The sequence below is a fragment of the Puma concolor genome, chromosome E3, assembly GCF_028749965.1.
Source record: "Puma concolor isolate L17-30 chromosome E3, mPumCon1.1.hap2, whole genome shotgun sequence".
In the NCBI taxonomy this organism is placed as follows: Eukaryota; Metazoa; Chordata; class Mammalia; order Carnivora; family Felidae; genus Puma; species Puma concolor.
Window position 1 is genome coordinate 38,891,794 of NC_141682.1, and position 6,793 is coordinate 38,898,586.

General features: G+C 46.9%; 1 protein-coding gene across 9 annotated transcripts in view; it reads right to left on the bottom strand.

Moving 5' to 3' along the window:
• The window catches only part of CE3H16orf96 (chromosome E3 C16orf96 homolog), a 57,952-nt gene that overhangs the window by 49,933 nt on the left and 1,226 nt on the right, over positions 1–6,793 (bottom strand). For 2 of the 9 annotated variants that reach the window (XM_086692135.1, XM_086692131.1), the window contains exon 1: positions 809–1,625. The exons of 2 other annotated variants lie outside the window; for them this stretch is intronic. The gene's annotated coding sequence lies outside the window, so the exon portion shown is untranslated. Of the gene's footprint in view, positions 1–808; positions 1,634–6,793 lie in introns of those variants that run through there. 5 more of the 9 variants (XM_086692139.1, XM_086692137.1, XM_086692140.1 and 2 more) reach the window with 3 other exon arrangements.

The window sequence follows — 6,793 nt, forward strand, 5'->3', positions numbered from 1 at the left end:
ATCACTGACCTCACAAGGTGGGTTCCACGGGGGTGGCACGCTCCCTTCCCTTCCTGTGCTGAGTATAAAGGCAGGTTTTTACAAATGTGACAGTTTCCTGGCTCATGCTGTCTCTGGAGAGCAGCTTGGGTGGTGAAGAGACCACCGGTCTAGAGTCACGTCTGCCAGCCACCGGCGTTGCAACTCTCTACTTAGGTTTAGGTAAGTGTGTGCAGGCTCTTTGTGGGGTCAAGAGAGGTGTGCGTGCAGAGTGCTTAGCACAGTACTTGGCGCCAAGTAAGTGCTCAGTGATTGTTGGTTGAGTCTCCCAAAACGATCACATGATTTTGTTTGAGGCTTTTGAGCCAATGATGGGAGAGAGGGTGAAGGAGGAGGCAGAGGGTTGTGGCAGGAGGGCAGGGAGGTACCCTTGGTGATGCCTGGGTTTTGCTCCATTGGAGAGAACTGCACTGAAAATGCCCTTGGTCACTTGGAGTGTTTGCTGCATGACAAAAACTGCACACTGCATGCTCCAACCGGCTCCAACTTGCAATGAAGATACAAATGCATGCAAACGAATCTACTCTTAGGAGTTGGGCTGGTGACTTCCTTGTGGGGCGGACAGTGAGTGGTGGGAGGGGGCACAGAGGAGCTTGCTGGGGATGGTCACTCTCTGTGTCTTCACTTGGTGTCTGCTGCACTAAGAGTGAGGTTCACGAAAACGCATCAGCCTCAACACGTAAGACACGGGCACTTTTCTGGGTCTCGATGTGAGAATGAGGTCTGGCTTAAACTCTGATCTAAGAGAACTATGAAGGATGAACATTACCTCCAGGACTCTGTAACGCAGGCTCCAAGTCCGGGAAGGAAAGGCAAGCAGAGGAGACACCATGTCCCCTGCACCACCATTTGGCCAGCAGATGGCAGTGGTTGTAGAGAGGATGGAGGAGCTCCCACTTTCCCCACCTTTGGGCTGATTCTGTAAAACGTGGGAAGCCGCGGCGGGCTGGCGGGGGGGGGGGGGGGGGGAGGACAGTCCAGTTGAAAGCCGACAGGTGTCCATCTGGAGGCAAGGGCCAGCAGAAGGACCACTGAAGCTATGCGCTCCGGCTGACCCAGTTAGGGTATAATCTGGACTAAAAATAAAGTGCTGCTGGCTTTGCAGTACAGGTGTGAGAACAGGTGTGAGGCTCAGGGGCTGGAGGAGGGGGCAGTAGGTGATGTAGAAGCAGCCTCGTGTGTGCATCTGTGAGAAAGGCAGGTGTCAGCAGAAAGCAAACACTCCTGGGAAAAGGTGAGATCACCAGTTACGCTGCAAGGCCACAAGTGACAGCTCCTGACGCTTCCGGGGACAGTCCTGGGATCCTGGTCTCAGATGCGCCCCATGAGGATTCGAGAGCAAATAACACGGATAACATCACTCTCCACAGAGGTGTGTCTTATGATGTGTCTGATTCTTCCTGAGTTGCTTTGGGTAGAGTCTCTCCCTGGTTGTTTGTTTGTTTTGGTAACTGCTTTAAGATACAATCCACATTCATCCATTTAAATGTACAATTCAGTGGCTTTACTACCTTCACTACGTTATGCAACAACCATCATGACAGTCAATCTTAGAACATTTTCATCACCCCAAAAAGAAAATCCGCACCCATTAGCCATCACCCCCTGCCGTTTTCCCTGCACTCCCCCAGCCCTAGGCAACCACTGATCTTCCCATCTCTACTGACCAGCCTGTTCTGAACATTTCATACAAATGGAATCATACAATATGCGTGGTCTTATTGTCTGGTTTCTTTCACTTATGTATGATGTTCTCAGGGTTCATCCACGGTGTAGCCTGTGTCATCACATCATTCCTTTTTTTAAAAAAAATTATTCGTGCATTTTGAGAGAGAGAGACAGAGAGAGAGAGAGAGAGAGAGAGAGTGTGTGTGTGTGTGTGTGTGTGCATGCATGCGCGTGTGAGCAGCAGAGGGGCAGAGGGAGAGGGAGACAGAGAATCCCAAACAGGCTCTGTACTGACAGTGGGCCTTAAACCCACGAACTGTGTTGGGGTGCCTGGGTGGCGCAGTCGGTTAAGCGTACGACTTCAGCCAGGTCACGATCTTGCGGTCCGTGAGTTCGAGCCCCGCGTCGGGCTCTGGGCTGATGGCTCAGAGCCTGGAGCCTGTTTCCGATTCTGTGTCTCCCTCTCTCTCTGCCCCTCCCCCGTTCATGCTCTGTCTCTCTCTGTCCCAAAAATAAATAAACGTTGAAAAAAAAAATTTTTTTTAAAAAACCCACGAACTGTGATATCGTGACCTGAGCCAAAATCAAGAGTTGGACACTTAACCAACTGTGCCACCCGGGTACCCCAACACTACATTCCTTTTTATGGGTGACTAATACTCTACTGTATGGATAAGCCACGGTGTATTTATTTGTTGGTGGGTTGTTCCCACTTTTTTGGCTCGAGTGAATGTGAACATTTGTGCTATGCATATGAGCAAATGCTATGGACGTTTGTATACAGGTTTGTGTGTGGCCATATATTTTCATTTTTTCTTGGCCATATTCCTAGGAGTAGAATTGTTAGTGGCTCAGTTTAATCTTCTGAGGAATATTTGCCTTTAGTTTTTGGTTTTTTTTGTATGTATTTATTTTTGAGAGAGAGAGAGAGAAGGAGACAGAGACAAAGTGTAAACTGGGAAGGTTCAGAGACAGAGGGAGACATAGAATCTGAAACAGGCTCCAGGCTCTGAGCTGCTGGCACAGAGCCCGATGTGGGGCTTTGAACTCACGAACCATGAGATCATGAGCTGAGCCGAAGTTCGATGCTTAACCGAATGAGCCACCTGGGCACCCCACCTTTAGTTTTTGTTTTTTTGTTTTTTTTAATTTTTTTTTTCAACGTTTATTTATTTTTGGGACAGAGAGAGACAGAGCATGAACGGGGGAGGGGCAGAGAGAGAGGGAGACACAGAATCGGAAACAGGCTCCAGGCTCTGAGCCATCAGCCCAGAGCCCGACGCGGGGCTCGAACTCACGGACCGCGAGATCGTGACCTGGCTGAAGTCGGACGCTTAACCGACTGCGCCACCCAGGCACCCCTAGTTTTTGTTTTTTTAAAATGTATGGGGCGCCTGGGTGGCGCAGTCGGTTGAGCATCCGACTTCAGCCAGGTCACGATCTCGCGGTCCGTGAGTTCGAGCCCCGCATCAGGCTCTGGGCTGATGGCTCGGAGCCTGGAGCCTGTTTCCGATTCTGTGTCTCCCTCTCTCTCTGCCCCTCCCCCGTTCATGCTCTGTCTCTCTCTGTCCCAAAAATAAATAAACGTTGAAAAAAAAAAATTTAAAAAAAAAATAAAAAATAAAAAATAAAATGTAAACTCTGCACCCAACGTTAGGCTCAAACTCACACCCCGAGATCAAGACTCACACATTCTATCCCCTGTGCCAGCCAGGTGCCCCTGCCTTTAGTTAAGTGCAAATACAGCTCATGGGAATGCAAGCTGGTGCAGCCACTCTGGAAAACAGTATGGAGGTTCCACAAAACACTAAACACAGAACAACCCTATGACCCAGCAATGGCACTACGAGGCATTTATCCATGGGATACAGGTGTGCTGTTTCGAAGGGACACATGCACCCCCATGTTTATGGCAGCACTATCAACAACCAAAGTATGGAAAGAGCCCAAATGTCCATCGATGGATGAATGGATAAAGAAGATGGGGTATATATTTATGATGGAGTATTACTCAGCAATCAAAAAGAATGAAATGTTGCCATTTGCAACTACGTGGATGGAATTGGAGGGTATTATGCTAAGTGAATTAGTCAGAGAAAGACAAATATCAAGGATTTCACTCATATGAGGCCTTTAAGAGACAAAACAGATGAACATAAGGGAAGGGAAGCAAAAATAATATAAAAACAGGGAGGGGGACAAAACAGAAGAGACTCATAAATATGGAGAACAAACAGAGGGTTACTGGAGGGGCTGTGGGGGGGGGGGATGGGCTAAATGGGTAAGGGGCACTAAGGAATCTACTCCTGAAATCATTGTTGTACTGTATGCTAATTTGGATGTAAATTAAAAAAAATAAAAAGTAACATTAAAAAAATACAGTTCAATAATCTCTTTTATTCTTTGATTCCTTTAACAGCAAGTTGGAGATGGAAGTTCCAATTTTGTAAGCAGGGGAACTGGGGCCCAGGGCACTCTAAGGAGAGCAAATAATAATAGCTACCATCTGGGTCAAGTGCCAGCCTGTGCCAAGCACTGTGCAAAGGGACCTAGCTACAGTAAGCCATTCCATCCTTATGAGAGTCCTAGGGGGCTACTATTATGTTTATCCCCACTTCCCAGTCAGAAGATTAAGTGTTCTCAACAAGGCCATGCAGTGGTGTGGCCCAAGACTTGACTCCAGTTTGATCTTACTCAATTTTAGGCTCTCACTGGCCCCCTCTGCTATTGGGTGGACTCTGGAGGGTCAGAGCATCTCTCCTGAGCCTCTAGCATAGTGAGGTTTACCTGCCATCTTCTACTTGACCTGTATCACACAGGATACTCTGGACCACCCTTTGTCCTCCTTTCTCTCTGATCGTCCTCTTAGTGTCCCTGGATTTTCCTCTGGATCCTGCCTACAGCCCCTTCTCTTCCTAATGGCTCTTCCTGACCACAATTTCCACCCCTTGCACATTGCCAGATGATTTGTAGAAAATGCAGGTCTGGTCATATCACTCAAGATACAATGCTTCACATCCCCCATTACTACGGAAGTGGATAAAGTTCTATTTTCCATAGACTCGTCTATAAGACCCTCCTCATCTTTTCCCACCCACTACTCTCCCTTTTCACACCCTACAATCCAGCCATAAAGAATTGCTTGCATTTCCCCAGAAGCACCTCCATATGTCATTTCTCTGGGACTTTGCATAAGCAACTCTCACTGCTAGGAGTGCCCTTCTAACTTCTTTTACCTGGGGAATTCTTACACATCCTTCAAGTCCTATCTTAAATGTCTATCTCCTCTCTGAAGCTTTCCTCATCTGATTGCTCCCTCCCTGACCTCTCAGAGCACCTTGTTTTGATGTCTTCGATGTCTTCAACACAGACTATTATATTCGTCTCCCCAGCTGGACTATGTGCACTTTGAGAACGGATATTGGGCTTTATTCCATTCTGTATATTTCCAGGCAGAGACCAAAACTTTGCACGGTTGAACAAGCAAATGAATAAATGTTCCATATCTGCACTGTTCAATATGGCATCTACAAGCTACATGTGGCTACTGAGCCCTGGGAATCTAGCTGATCCCAAATGAGATCTGTTTCAAGTCTAAAAACACACTGGATTTCCAATACTTAGGGTTGGGAAAAAACCCATAAAATATCTCATGGATAATTTTTTATACTGACTACTGAAAAATAATATTTTGCACGCACATTGGCTTAAATGAAATATATTAGTAAAATTAACACCACCTGTTTCTTTCTACTTTTAAAAAAAGTTGATTTATTTATTTTGAGAGAGTCAGAGACAGAGTGAGTAGGGGAGGGACAGAGAGAGAGGGAGAGAGAGAATCCCAAGCAGGCTCTGTCCGCACTGTCAGAGCACAGGCCGACATGGGGTTCGAACCCATGAAACTGTGAGGTCACAACCTGAGCTGAAACCAAGAGTAAGATGCTTAACCGACTGAGCCACCCAGGCACCCCACTTTCTACTTTTTTTTTTTTTAATTTTGTTTTCAACGTTTTTTATTTATTTTTGGGACAGAGAGAGACAGAGCATGAACGGGGGAGGGGCAGAGAGAGAGGGAGACACAGAATCGGAAACAGGCTCCAGGCTCTGAGCCATCAGCCCAGAGCCCGACGCGGGGCTCGAACTCACAGACCGCGAGATCGTGACCTGGCTGAAGTCGGACGCTTAACCGACTGCGCCACCCAGGCGCCCCTCTACTTTTTTTTTTAAATATGGTTAGAACTTTTAGAATTACATATGTGCTTGTATCTCAGCTTCTTTTGGTATTAACCATTTTCCACATGGCAATCATAATGATTCCTTAAAATGTCAACTGATCATAAACAGTGGAGTCTCATTATTAGTGGTAGTTATATTCTATGAAGTCACTGTAAACACTGGATTAGCGAGTAGTGAACTACCACTCCTAGGAGAAATACAGGGTAGGGTTCCTGCCAGCATCCGGTCACATTTGCATTAACCAATCAGTACATAACCATGTTTTATGAATGTTTCTATCTAAAGACATCTTATTTACTCTATGCTGCTGATTCAGTAACACTGAACTAACAGCCAACACCACTATAACATAACCGTAACAGTTTTTCTAACACAGGTATTTTCTCCTGAAGGCACATAACAGCCTTTCTGTGCTTAGGAACACTGGACAGTGCTTTGGGGCTATGCTCAGACACCATTTTAAACAGGAAAATCAACAAAAAGCGCAAGAAGGCAAAAGACGTGGTACTAAACATACACAAAGACACGACTTCACGGTATGAGAGCTAAAATAGGGCAGAATGTTGCCTTAATTGACCTCAGCTTGGCCCCTCCACACACCAGGCATCTAAAGCTTCTCCCATTCTGCGCACATTCGCAGAACTCACAGCACCTCCTCTCAATAAGCATTTGTTGACTAAATAATGGAAGGAAGGTGCACCTTGCTTGGACGGATGCCCTGGTGCCCGGAAGGTGGGAGGGAGCGCTAATTGGGTCCTTCCCTTAGCTTCCGGCTCCTCTTTCGCTGGACACATCTATCCCGGCCCTCCCACGTGTCCAGCCTTCGCCGAAGCGCCTCTGCTCACCCTGA